Source organism: Pezoporus wallicus, unplaced genomic scaffold, assembly GCF_028554395.1.
Source record: "Pezoporus wallicus isolate ANWC-B61680 ecotype Strahan unplaced genomic scaffold, APGP_CSIRO_Pwel_v1 contig_6354, whole genome shotgun sequence".
NCBI classification, from domain to species: Eukaryota; Metazoa; Chordata; class Aves; order Psittaciformes; family Psittacidae; genus Pezoporus; species Pezoporus wallicus.
In genome coordinates this window covers 2569945-2584260 of record NW_026638688.1, presented here as the reverse complement: position 1 = coordinate 2584260, position 14316 = coordinate 2569945, and positions in this window count along the sequence as shown.

The following is a 14316-nucleotide window of genomic DNA, read 5'->3' as shown; positions in this document are numbered from 1 at the left end:
ATTTATTTTGGTATGCATTTCTATGGGGGAGCCGTTAGGGAACAACCGAAACATCTGTGCCATCACTGCAGATGCTTCTCTGAAGTGAACAAAGGGTACCTTAATTATGTCTACGCAAGGGTGTTCTGGTTGCTACAATATGTTTTGCAATCATATAGCATCTTAAAAAGCATAAAATTATATGTTGTGTTGAAAGACAAGGAATTGTTGAATTGTTGCTAGAATGATTGATCTCGTATAGAGACTTGTAAATCATTTGAGCCCCACTTGAGTTGCAAGACAGAGGTTTAGATGATGCTGCCTGCGCTTGTGTTGGCCACTTGATTAGTCTCCTGCTGTTCAGTGAGTGGCAAACACAACTACAGGCTGAGCAGAGAACGGATTCAGAGCACTCCTGAGGAGAAGGTCTTGGGGGTGTTGATTAAGAAGAAGCTCAACATGACCCAGCAGTGTGCACTTGCAGCCCAGAAAGCCAGCCGTATCCTGGGCTGCATCGAAAGAAACATGACCAGCAAGTCAAGGGGAGGAAATCTCCCCCTCTACTCTGCTCTCGTGAGATTCCACCTGGAGAACCGAGTCCAGCTCTGGGGCCCCAAACATAAGAAGAACGCAGACATCTTGGAGTCCTGAGGAGACCACAAAGGTGCTCCAAGGGCTGAAGTACCTCTGCTATGGGGACAGGCTGAGATAATTGGGATGGTTCAGCCTGGAGAAGAGAAGGCTCTGGGGACACCTTAGAGCAGTCTTCTAATGCCTAAAGGAGTCAACAAGAAATCCAGAGAGGAGTTTTTGGCAAGGGCCTGTAGGGACAGGAGAAGGGAGAATGGCCTTAACCTGCCAGAGGAGAAATCTAGATTAGATGTTAGGAAAAACTTGTTCATTATGAGGGTGGTGAGACCCTGGCACAGGTTGCCTTGAGAAATTGTGGCTGCTCCATCCCATGCATGAGGGTCGCTTTTCCTCCTGCCTTGCCCAGGAATCCCTCACAGTTGCTGTACCTGTCTGGGTTGGTTTTCCCTGAGTTCATTTAAATTCGAGCCTTCCTGCCTGGAATTTCAAAAATGATCAAGGATTTGTGTGTATTTCTGTGTGAATCGGCCCTGCATTTGCTATTTGGGGAGGTGGCGTTTATCCCAAGCCAGAGTTTAGTTTTACCTAAGGCAAAGCTGGGGTGGATGGTGAATTTGTTTCTACTGAGCTCAATGCAAGAGATGCTGATGACTTTGTGGCCTGAGCTGGGGCAGGAGCTGAATGGGTGACAGTTCAGGGACCTAGCACTGACTCAGCACTGTGTGCAGGTCTGCATTGCAGCTGTGAGCATGAAAACCCCATTGAAATGCTAATCTAGGGGCTGTCATACTAATGTCAATATACCTTAGGCAATCATGAATACTGCAGTATTCATAAATGCATTCATATAACTCTTAAACTTTAAAGGGCTTCAGGACCTTGTTAAATTTGCTTTAAATATGACACTTTATTAAGACAGGAAAATGACTGTTGGTGCTCACCTATGCTCAGTACCTTATCCATAGGTAGTGTATGACCCTTCAGCTCTCATAGGTGAGTTAGGATGGTTTTCTACAGCAAAAAGACTGCCATTAGCAAAAGCAGAGATTCTAATGACTATAGAAGTTAATCCATTCTCCAAGTTTCTTTGCGAGTTGTTTTTTGGTTGGTTCTCTTTTCCGACACTTTCTGAAGTATAACACCCAATGAGATGGGTAGCTTTAGAATACAAAGAAATGTTAACACTAAACAATGTCATCAGAAGGGGAAGCCAGTAATTACAACAGTACGTATAAAGCCTCTCCTACATATTCATTTTTTGATAACTAAACATGTGCAGGAGTAATTTGTATTTGGTTATCTCAGTCGTGCTCTCAAACACGTGTATTTTAAGAGGCTTTTTCTTTTTTAATCGTAAATATCACATTGCACAAACAAAAAAGGTTAAGTTGTAAGCCTAAAAATGCCATCTGCAATATATGATGTCTAAAAGAAAAACACTCCCTAGAAATTGCCCTAAGGTTAAAGAGAGATTCCTGTGGAACTCATGAGATGTCAGGTTAGTTCACATCATACCTGGTTTGCAAATACACATGTTCTTAAAGGAAATTAGCTTCTGTCGTCATAAGATGCACTCACGCAGATGCACAAATATATATATATATATACACACACGCATATACTTGTTTACAACAAAAGCCAGTTTTCTTTCTATTTGTTGTTATGGCTTTAAGTTTCATGTTGCAAAAGCAAATGCAACAAAGACCAAAGACTCACAGAAATTCATCCTTTCCCTGGTTGCCCTCACATCTGAAATGCATTAAATTTAATGGTGCTTTTTTGAACTTGACAGGAAAAAAATACAGATTTACCATAAAGTTGCATTTGAGAGAGTAAAGCGACAGGAAGACTCTTAACTTCATTAGTGGGGAGAAAAGGAAATAATGGGAAAAACCTTTCAATGTGTGCAGAAGGCAAGGTTACCTAAGATGTGAAATGTGAAGAAACAGCCCAGAAGGCTAAAAGACATCATCCTGGGCTGGAGGTATAAATAAACTGAGTAAATGCTACTGGCTGTTCACTTACCTGCACTTGAGCATTAGCTGTTCAGGAGCTCCAGTAGCTGCTCAGTGAAGAAGAGTAACTGCCGTAATGATTTCATTTTCCAAGTGCATGCAGTAAAAACAAAAATAGTTAGAGGCTGTACTCCTTTCTCTTCTTTTCTTTATGGCTGACATTTTATGTTTTGAAATGTCATCATCCACAATTCACCCCAGCCAGCGCAGGGTGCATTCCTGCGGAGCTGTGCCAAGCACTGGATTTGTGCTTTTTGGATGTGAAAATACCAGCGTTTTTATTGCCAGTGCTGTTGAGGAATGCAGTGCTGGCAACATCTCCATTTTCTCCATTTTAACCTTTTTCCTTGGTTCTAAAATTGCTGTGTAAAATTTGGGTAGCTGGCGTCCTGCCGCACATGGGGCTGTGTGCGGATCACCACCAATCCCTGAATCCCCATCGTGTCGCTTGTGGGTCTCGCATGCCCTCAGAAACCAAGACCTGCATGTAACAGTGGACTAAGGTGAAATTGAGGACTTTTAGGTTAATTCTGCACAGCAGTTGCTGTGTTTTCACAGCTGATGTAGCCAACTTTATGGCTGTGAGTGGAGCAGGGTTAAACACTGACGTGGTGCTGATGAGATTATTCAAGCGAGAGTGGAGTGTATTAAACAAGGCAGGTAGGAGGGAAAGGGAAGAAATGGTAAGAGACATCACCCTAATCACAGTAATGCAGCAAACTTCTCTGTTTACAATATTATACTTTAAATTAATAACATCCATTTGACTAAATATGGTAGCAATTATGCTTGATCTTTCATGGCACACAGTGGAATTACTGTCACTGAAACCACTTACAGCTTGGGCTGCTCGAGATTGCTAGGGTGTTGTTTCCTTCCACAATAACCACAGTGGCTTGGAGCTTGGGTGGAAATTATAGTGAATAGCTTGTGTTTAGAAAGCTTTTAAGTCTGCTGTAGTTGAGAGGCCCAGGGTTACGCACGTAAAGACTTGAGGCGTTGCCGTTTCAGATGTTCTTGTCCTGCCACTTGAATTGGTCCCTTGTGAAAAGTGAAACACTTACTTTATTTATACAGGAGAAGATGGGTATTTAAAGCTGCAGGATTTTTATTGAGTGAAGAAGAAGATACATTCGTAGTGCACCGCTGAGATTTCCCATCCAAGTCCCTTTAAACTAGAGGTGCGAGGCCCTTAAAAATTAATTTGCTACAAGTGTAATTCCTGCGGGAAATTCAGCACTGGTGCCTCTCCCAGGAAATGTCTCGCCTTGTTACAGCCCGCAGCCATGAGGTGTCTGGGCTGCCTATTCAGAGGAAGCCAGATTCCTTTTGAGGCAGCTCATCTCCATGGACTGAGCTTCTGTTAGTTTTTAACCAGTGTTAAAAACTAGGAAGTGTAGGTGCACTGTGAAGCGAGATGTAATTGTATGTTTGTCTCACATGTAGCTGGCTGAACCTTTCTGCCAGCAAGAGAACATATGATAAGGAAAAATTTGAGCAAAAGTGTTACATTCACATTGTGCCCTGCTACCCAGTGTTTCAGCTAAAACCACACAGCCTTAAACAAACAGGCTTTTCTTCTAAGATTAAAAAGGACTTTTTGGAGGCTTTTGTCAGGTCCCACCCAAATGGAAAGTCTCACCATTTCTAACATTTGCCATTACAGGGATAGGCGCATTGTAAAGCATAGGTCATGTGCATCTTTGCATGGAACAGGAAATTTTAATTGCATTGTGCTCTCACATTTTTGCCCCATTCAAAAGGCTTAACCACCAATAGGAGATAAAGTGTTCTGAATGCATTATCGCTTTCTAAAGCAATGTAATTTCTTTGGTCTTTTAAAAACTTCCACATAACAGAACCCTTGAAACATCTCAAGGCAGGCTCACGTTGAGGAGCTAAAGAATAATTATTTGTGGGCGGTTCTATTTTTATCGAAGGCTGTATTGTAATTGAAAAGAATGTTTCTGTTAGAGTTTCTCCCACTCTTACTTAGCTGCAAACACCATCACCCCCCAACACTATGGCTAGATGTCTCAAGGGTGGCTGCGTTAGAGAAGGGGGTTAGCTCTTTTGCTAAACCAGAGCCTGATGATTTTGTCTTCATCTGGGTCCTCCTCTGGGCTTAGTGCTCTGGGTCTCAGTGCTGTTACTGATGTAATGGCTAGTGAAACACACAGCATTAATGTTGCTTTTACAGATGATCCATATCTGCAGTCTGCGTGGTATAAATAGTTCTGGTAGTTGTTGGTTGCTGTTCTAACAAGCCTGGCCATGTTGAGAGCATTGGCAGTAATTCCAAAAGCCACAGCCAAGTAGCCCTTAAAGTCACCTCTGCTTTGTCCTGTTAATACTGTACAGCATTTGAGGGGTTACCATGGAGGTGCTACCCTGGTACACTGGCTCACTTTGCGAAGCCTGAAGGGTGAGGGAGGCTGGTGGGTGCCTTTGCTCTTTCTCATTTATCTTCATCCCATTGCCAGGTCCTCTGCACTAGAAATAGCAGCAAGGCATGATGCCTGCCTTAGGAATCTGGGCTGGAGCGCTGCAACAGGGCTATTCACAGCACAGGGTGTTGACAGTAGCTGGTTTAAATCCAGATTTGGGTCTATTTAACTTAGTAGTAGCCTACACCACCAAAGGGTTTGGACCCAAAGGTTTAGCACCTTTTGTGAGAGCAAAATAAGAGTTTGGCTGCCCTGTGTAAACCACAACCCAGGTGCTTCTGAGCACAGCATGGGACACAGGACTCCTTGAGCTTCTGGGTTTCCTTATCACATGGGTGCAGAGCTGTGGCAAGCCTTCCATCACTGTCAGCTCAAGCTGCTGCCTGAAAATGGAGGCTTGTTCATCCAACTTCGTTCCTTGCCACCACCATGAACTAGAGTTTCGCAGTAGCAGGTGCTACTGGAGGAATTTGTTTTCTTGTCCCCTTATGTGGGTTACCAGAGAAAACACAAAGATGAACAAATTCTGCCTTGCTCAGCAGGGTAAGAGCATGCCAAAATAAAGAGCAGATCAGAGCAGTTATCATCTACTGTGTTTATTGAAGGAGGGCTCAGCTGGCAGCATTCACACCGATATTCCTCCTTAGGTGAGAGCTTTTCCTGAGCTGCAACCTATATCTCAGTCTGGATCTGCACTATGCAGTAGTTCAGTATCAAGGAAGGAATTGACCTGCTGGATCTGACTCAGATCCATTTGGGTTTTGGTTTTGGGTTCTTTAGCCCAGCCCTTATTTGAATTAGTTTCCTTGTGCGCAAATGCCAATAGAGTTGTCAATATCAAACCAACAGATGCTCCATGTAGGTAGACCCAACAGCAAAAGAACATTCAGTGCGAGTCAAAGCAAAACCCATTCATTTACAGCAGTAACGTAAAAGGCATGACCCATATGCTATAGCAATTTTCATCTGTGATGGTAAAATCCCTTGTCTGACCTCTACTCTGATAACCACCAATGACCTTGATCGTGTAAACAGGACAAAGTGAATTTAAAGTTTTATCACAGTTCTCATGAAGAAATTCAGATTTGTTTGGCTTTTTTTCTTTTTAATTTATGTATGTGTGTGGTTGTGTGGGAAAATATAAAGCTTTTTTGTATCAAATAACATCAATCCTTGCACACTCTATGCAAAATTTTGTAAGCATTGCAATAATGCTATGAATTACACAAGGAACTATTTTAACTTTATTACACTTTCTGTATAAAAAAAAATTTGTATTTAAATGATTTCAACTGCAATCTTGTAAAATATATTAATAAAATAATGATTGTTAAGAAGGAAAGAGATGTTGAGGGTTTTTTTGTTTGTGTGAGTATGGCATACATTAATAAGTCTTCAGACTTTGCTGGGGAAGTTGTAGGATGTGTTTGTGTATCTGTATGTCTGTAGGATGTGCCAGACTGGATCACACTAGTGATCTATTTCACAGTGTCAAGTCCTTGGATATATTGATGCCAAAAATGCTGTAGAGAATGGAATGAGAATCTCTGCTGATGGCTGTCAGAAGAAAACCTGTCATCAACAAACCCAAGAACTCTTCCCCTTGGGGAAGTTACCATCTTGCTTAAAGTTTTGTTGAACTTCTCACCCTTGTCCTAGCATTACAGACTTACAGCCAAGAAGTGTTGCAGGCATTGAGGTCCTGCCTGAGCATCATAAACATCTCAAAGAGGATTGCTCAAAATAGGATCTGGTGCTGCTTGTGCTCCAGACCTGCAGGAACTTAAGTTTTGCCAGGAGGAACCAGACCGCTACACGCATGTGGGAACAAGCCCCCCCACCCACCCATAGTGTAGAGAGCATGAGCTCAATTCTGTCTGCAAAATAATAATAATTAATAATTAAAATGGAAGCAACCAGCAGCCTGGACCAAATCACGGAAGGCCTCTAGAAAACCTCTGGATGCTTTAACAATCCATCAGTTTCATTTTAATTGGCTCACTAATAAGCTGCTCCTGAGTGACTGCACATGCCAGGCAATCACTTCTGAGGGCATTTTGCAGGAGCTGGGTTTTAAATATGAATTTGTTCACCCTGGATTTTGTCAGTCAGTGAGAGCATTGATTGAGGCTCATTATCTGAATGAATAGCAAGAGTTCAACCCAACTGAAAAGCTGTGCATGCCTTCCAAGTGCGCAGGGAGTACGAGCCCAGTCCTCGCTGCTGAGACAGTGCCAGAATACTTGTTTACCAGTTTGCAGGGGCTACTGTTTACCAGGCTCCAAGGAAGTTCACCCGGTACTGCTTGGTGGGCGCACGCAATCTTTTGATCACTTGCTGGGTTTTGGATTGTTGGCACTTTAAAAACAAAACAAAACAACACAACACATCTTTCAGCTGAAGTTCTTGGCCTGAATTTGGAATTTCTATCAAACTGACAATGAAATAATTTATTAATTAACCCTCATTAAGAAGAGTGTTGGCAGGAACTTCTCAGCACCCACAGGGGATGCAGCTCTATGTAGCTCCATGGGCAGCACCCACCACTGCCAGGGCAGGCAGCGGCCGGATCCTTCCTCAGTCTCAGCAAACTCCTCATCAGCTGCCTGCAAATGTGCTGTGATTTAAGCAGTGAGGAGTTGTGAAACTCAGCGTTAAGAGCAGCATTGCCCCCATGCTAGAAATGCTAAGTGGGGTACTCTAGCAACAATATGTTAACCATTTCTTAAAGCCTTGGAAGCTGCAATTGGAAACAAGATTTGTCTTTCAAAATTGACTCCTGGGAAAATTACCAGAATGTAATTTCTTCCCAAGTATCTTGCATTTCACCTTTTAAGAAGTACTTCCCAGTTTTTGCTTTCTTTCCTTTCTACCTATAGATAATTCAGTGTTTCATTTTTTCCCTTAAATAGCAAACAGAAAAGATGAACCAAACAAAGAAAAATTAATTACAAAAGCAGAAAAGAATCACTAAGATGAACTGAGCCCATTTTGCACTCTGTACAGTGATAACTTCACCATTTTAAAGCTTGATGTGCAGCCGGGTTTTTGTATTTTTCATCTAAGCCCAGTACAGACAGTTGCTGCTGCTGAAGTTCAGTTGTTAAATCAGGGTGATTATTTTTATGAACAGTGTTCAGAAATCAGTGATGAGTAGTATTTGGTCTTAACAGCTTTTCGCCAATGCTGTGACCTTGATTCTTCTCTCCTTAAACTGAACAGAAAATTTAGTGATGAAGGTTCAGACCTAAATAGCTCCAGTGCCAAATGTATCCCAGAGGAAAATTATATGGCCTCATTTAATAAAGAAAAAAGCAAGAAGTCTGGCCAGCAGCTAGAACTTGGCTCTTTTCTGCAGTCATTTCATAATAAAAAGCAGAAGCGTAGGTAGTCTTTAAATATTTGATTCACACTATGGAACTGTTGTAATATACATTACCGACATGATCTGCACTTTCTAAAATTGGGGTTTGTGACTAGCCCTTCACGTAACAGCTTTGCTTCAGGCCATCGTACAGCTAGGCTTGTATAACATCAGCTCTGGTATTTCCCCTTTCACACCTATAGTGGTGGGGTTTTTTACCCTACTTCTAGGCTGTGCTTTCAGTCTCATGAGCAGCATGCAGTGCATGCAGAAGACAAGCCCACTGCCTCCTCACTGAGGAATGTGTGTGACCATCTGCTTTGCTCCATTCAGTGGGTGAATGTAGGGAGGGCAAATGCACAGAACACCTTTTAAATCTCTGAAATAACCTCATTTGTCTTGGTTTTCTGCTCCCCCAGCCACAGCACACGTACGGCAGGGCTGCACCCTTCCTGGGGCTCCTGGTTCCACCTCTTCCTCCATGAAAGCCCTATTCCCATGCCCCTTCCTGAGTTGGACTATGAAACAGAAATATCTTACATGACAGCATTATCCACAAGTACATAGGGGACAATAAAACCTCAGTATTTCAGCACCTTTTCAAACAAAATACGTCCACATCACCTGGCCTAAACTCTACCTGCAACTTGTATTTAGCAGCTGAAAGCCCTAAGCCAGCCAAAGGATGCAGAGCATAACTGAGATGGGGTTTTGCTCACGGCTTTGCCAGATTGGAGAGAGCTCACAAAAAGACAAGAAACAATATATACACAAGGCAAACAGTGGTGCTACACCTGTATGGCTGCCACTCTCAGCCTAAGCCTCCTTCTTTCATTGGACCAACATGCCACATCTCATGCCCTGAGGAATGAGGTTTTCATGGAAGCTGCTGCAGTTGGGGTTGGCTGCACCATGCCCCAGTGCTGCAGTCTTCTGCATCCCCAAATGCATTCAGGACAGGGGAGGGTGATGGGGAAATGCCCCACTCCTCCCAGCATGGTAGGATGGAGCCGTGCAGGCACATGGGATGCTCCATAGCAAGACATTCCCTCCCTGCCATAGCAAAAGTCTGTCAGGAGGAACAAGAGATGGTTTTCACTCCAGTGTGTCCCACGTGACATCATATAGGTTTCAGTGCTCTTAAGGAACAAACCAAAGACTGAAATAAGTGGTGTTAGAGTTGACATTGGTCCCATTGGCTACTTAATGTCCACCCAGCAAATAACCTCTGCAAACCAGGTTGCAAAAACTTCCCATTGCTTCCAGTATCAGCAGGTAGCAGGTTTAGGGATAACAACTGACTGATTGGGAAGTGTGAGTGTGTGTGTGTGTGTGTTCATGCGTGGGGACAGGGGAGGTATATTTGTGAATAATGTGTCATTTGTAACAACTCCCCAGATGATTTGGGTATTTCAATAAACCCCAGTCTCAAAAGAGAGTTTGTGCAACACAGTCATCTTGAACCATAATAACTAAATCTGAAAATGACTATAATCTGCTAGAAAGACATTAAAACATCTATAGGGGAACCATCCGGCTGTGAATGCTATGGGAGCTCTGCGCGCATACACATGCACACATGATTAATGAAGAAAAAAGAAAGGAGAAAAGCACTGTCACTTCTAAGAAAACCCACAACCTGCCACCTACACGGTGAACTTTTAAGCACAGAGTGCAACATCCAATGAATTATTTATGAGTTAATTTGCAATGAACAGTTTAGCAGTCAAAGGAAACATAAACTGGCAGCGCGACCCTGCCTGGGGTGACGACTGGGGACACGAGTGTGCTGTTCCTGTGGCAAGAAGATACATAGCAGTGTATGTGATGAGTTGCACACTGAGAAAGTTTAAGACAGAAAATCGAGTGCCTAGCAAATACCAGCCTGACGTACTAATATCCCGACATACCTGTGATCCCACTCACACACATGCCATCGCTCATCCAGTGCCAGGTGACAGACAGGAGTGGGGTTGAGGCTACAGAGATTTGCTGCGTCTGTAACCACGCTGGCAGGAGTCCTCACCCTCTGCCTCACATCTTTCCCCCACCACATTGGTTTTATGCTAAGCTAAAACACAAATACAGGAGCTGATGCTTAAAGGCTAATGATGGGAACAACAGAATCAGGGGATAAGAAGGCCACATCCTGCTTTTAAGTTAATTCTTTATAGCCAGGCTGTAAAAAGGGCTGTTCCTGCTCAGTGCTGGAATGGGCTCTGCACTGAGCACTCCACGCCAGCAGTGGCCTTTAGCATGACATTAAATTAATGCTTTTGTGGTGCTGTTTTTCTCCTCCTCATCTGTCCCTGGTTTGACTGTGGCTGAAGCCCAGCCCCATTCCTGATGCTGGCAGTGCGGCTGTGTGACATGCTTTTGCGCTGACTGGCTGCTGCACGCCTTATTTCCTTAATGCAAACATGGATCATGGGTATAAACAAACCTGTCTGTATCCCTGGCAGAGCTGAGAATTGGATTCAGTAACTCCTGGGGTTGGGGTGATGTTGCAGCTAGCAGGAGAACCCAGGCAGGAGAGGCTTGGGAGAAACCAAAAGCAGAGCAGGCAGGTTGGCCTGAACTAGGGCCTTGAGGCAGCTCCTGCGGCATTGCCAGGCACAAGCTGTGCTGGCTCACATTTACTTGTGCAAATAGAGCAGCACACACTTCCCAGCATAGCTCCTGGCTGCTGCGGTTTGAATAGTTTATAAATGCTTTTGGAGCTCTTATTTTTTCTTTCATTTCTGGAGCAGCACCAGAGTCCTGCCTGGTTCCTGTGAGTGGCTGAGGTTCCTGCTCCCTTAAAGCACCCTACCACTGAGCACCATTCAGTCTCTCCCCACAATGACTTCTGTAATGGTCACTTTTCTAAGGAATACACATCTGCCTGTGCCCCTGCCCCCCGGCTCTGCATGGTTGTGCACAGTCCTGCCAGCCAGGTGGGGCATGGGGGGTTTGGCAATGCCGCAACAGAAACTCTTCATGCAGACAGCCAGCATTTCTCTGTGGGAAGAAAAGCAGCATTGCATCCCCTGGTAAGTCTGATTCAGACCTGTGTAGGCTCTGAATGATGAGGTGAAGCCATGATAGAGGAAAAGCAAGCGAGAAGCTGCCCTTTGTGTTGTCTTCCACCAGAAAGACTGAAGGATGCTATTATAGTTTAAAGAAGTTAACATCATTTGACCTTAAGAACCGGGCTGTGGTGTTGGATGCATACATCCCCCAGCATCATCTTGCACCAGGCAGCAGCATCCGCTCTCAGCGCCTCCAGGCTATTGCCGTAGAGCTACATGCAGGCATTTGTGTCCTGCACTGCCCCTTGCTGTGATTAATGGGAACTCAGAGCCAAGTGGAGAACTGCAAGTCCTTAACTTAACAGGACAACTAACAGGCATTAAAAGCTTGTTGGGGCAAGAAAAAGGCCTGTCTGCATTAGACTGCTAATAACTACCTTTAACTTGCATTTCCCAGGGAATATTGTTTCAATTTAAGACATTTTATGAAGCTGTCAACCTTAGCAAAAATCCCTTCAAAGAGGAAAGCTCAAGTGAAAAGATAGCTGAAACAATTAGCGATGAAATCATATTTCCCGATCCAGAAGTGCCAAGGCTAGGTCTGATTTCAGTGGGAATATTCACACACCTAAAGGGAGGCATATGCTCCTGAAGTGGCCACCGGCAGGCTGCAAAGTAGCTCCCTCTTGGGGGTGGATGCAGCCATGCCAGTGTGAGCAGGATGGGTTTTTTGTTCATCAGCAGGCGATTTAGGGGGGGATTTTTTACATGCTGCATGGAGAGGAATTCCCAGAGTAATTGAAGGTTTTTCTCTTCTGGCTCTGGAGCTGGTGTTCAGGACTACAGCCAGTACCCAGGTAGCAGATTGTTCTGCTTGGAGTGCGAGTTTTAAAACTTAAGAAGAAAAAGAAGGTTCATTCAGCCGTGCCAGTTATTTATAGGCTCAGAGACAAGGTGGGCTGAAGGAGCAGGGGAGCAAATGGAAGTCAGACCTGAGACTGGAAAAACTCTTTCTTCCACTTAGGTTCAAGACCACACTAAGGCACTTCAGTTATTGGCTGGGAAAAGGCAGCACAAATCATAGAGGAGGTGCTGCTGGCAGTTCACTCGTTGGAGCACAAGCCTGCCAATGGCATCATTTGGATGTTTAAAGCCCTTGGCTCTAATTGTAGCATGTCCGTGCTTGAATAAACAGTGCTAGGACTACAGTCATTGTGGAAAATGGGATGGAATATGTCCCCAGTCTACCAGAGAAGGGAAGCTAGTTCTGGCTTGCCTGGGCGGGGGAGCTGGCATAGGAAGCCTCTTACATCCTGACACCTCTCTGCGGTGATTTACCTCAAGATGAGAGGGCTGATTAGGCACAAAAAGAGAAACTAAAGAAGACAAAACTATCCCTTATGCAAATATCCATTTAAAGTCAATGAGATGTAGTCTAAACTGATGGCTAACAGCCTCTTCAGCAGTCAGTCCTGCAGAGGATGGGAAGTCAAGGGTGTCTGCTGTCCTCACAGAAGGGAGCAAGAATCCTGAGGACCAGGAATAGTTCCTGCTCATGCAAAGAAACAGCCCACAGTCAATTCCCAGGCTGAGACTCTGACTAGAGCAAGGCTGCTGCCCAGATACTCGATTCTCACACACCTTATATCTCATCTTGTGGTATTCATCACCTTAATGAATGTGCTTAGTGAACCCCAGGTAAATGGCTGAATCCTCTCAGAGGAAAAAAGCCACAGGCAGTGCTGGGAGGCCCAGCCCTCCAGGTCTTTATCTTTGTAGAAAGCAGGTTTTGTGTCTTTGGAAGAAATGCCCTGATTATTGTTAATTATCAATCACTGAAGCCAAGCTTCTATGCCCTGGACATCTGTTGCTGCATGGCATGTGCAAAGGCAGTGTCAGAAATGGGACAACAGGGTTAGAAGACAAGTAAGTATCATCATTTTAATGAGAATTGGTATTTTGCCTGGCTAGTTCATTTTCCTTCATGCACAGAAAGAGTAATTGTAAGGACTGGCTCCCTGGAAAGATAAAAGTGAAGTTCCTTCACTTCCTTATTATTACTGAGAATCAGAAGTTAAACACAGCAGACAAAGCACATATAGGACTAATGCAATGCTAGAGCAACATCAAACCCAAAAGGCCTCTAGCTCTGGCTCTCATTCCTCTTCTGGCCAGACAGAGCATTCCCTGTGCCCATCTGCTGGGGAGAAGTGAGGAAGCAAATTACAACAGTACTACCTCAGAAGTAACTCGAAAATAAAGTGACTTCTCAAGGAAGAGAAAACCTAGAGGTCTCCAACACTCAGAATTTGCTCATTCCAAGGGGAAGAGAATAACAGCACAATTGAGCAGCAGCAGGAAAAACACAGCTATTTTTGTATGGTCCTTGGAGTGAATTCAAAACAAGTTTAAGTGTAGCTCCTGTCTCCAAAAAACTTGTGACTTACTCCAGAAGAGAGGTAATCTGGGGAAGTGGTCCAAAACACTGGGTGCAGAAGATACTCCATCCAGGACTTCTTCGGTCTGCTTTTCTTTTTCAGATGTTGCTGTACCTCTGATTTCTCCCTGGTGCATCTCCTAAGGTGGTCACCTCAGCCTGATGCTAACAAACGCAGCTGTAACATGTTCTCTGTTAATTCCCAATGTTTGCTTAGTAAATAGCTGTTAAAATGCCTTAGTTCACCAGGTTTTCTGGGACCACTTTGTATTTCCCAAACATTCAGCTGGCAAAAGACTGACAGATGCCTTCCTCTGATTATTTTCCCTCTAACTGGTAGAAGTTTGGAAACGTTGATTTGACATTCGCTGCAGTAGATTCTGCAGACAACAGGTCAGACACCTCTGAGATGCAAGAAGTTGCTTTCCAAAATGATAAAGGCAAGCAAGTAACATGAATTTAATGTGAAAAC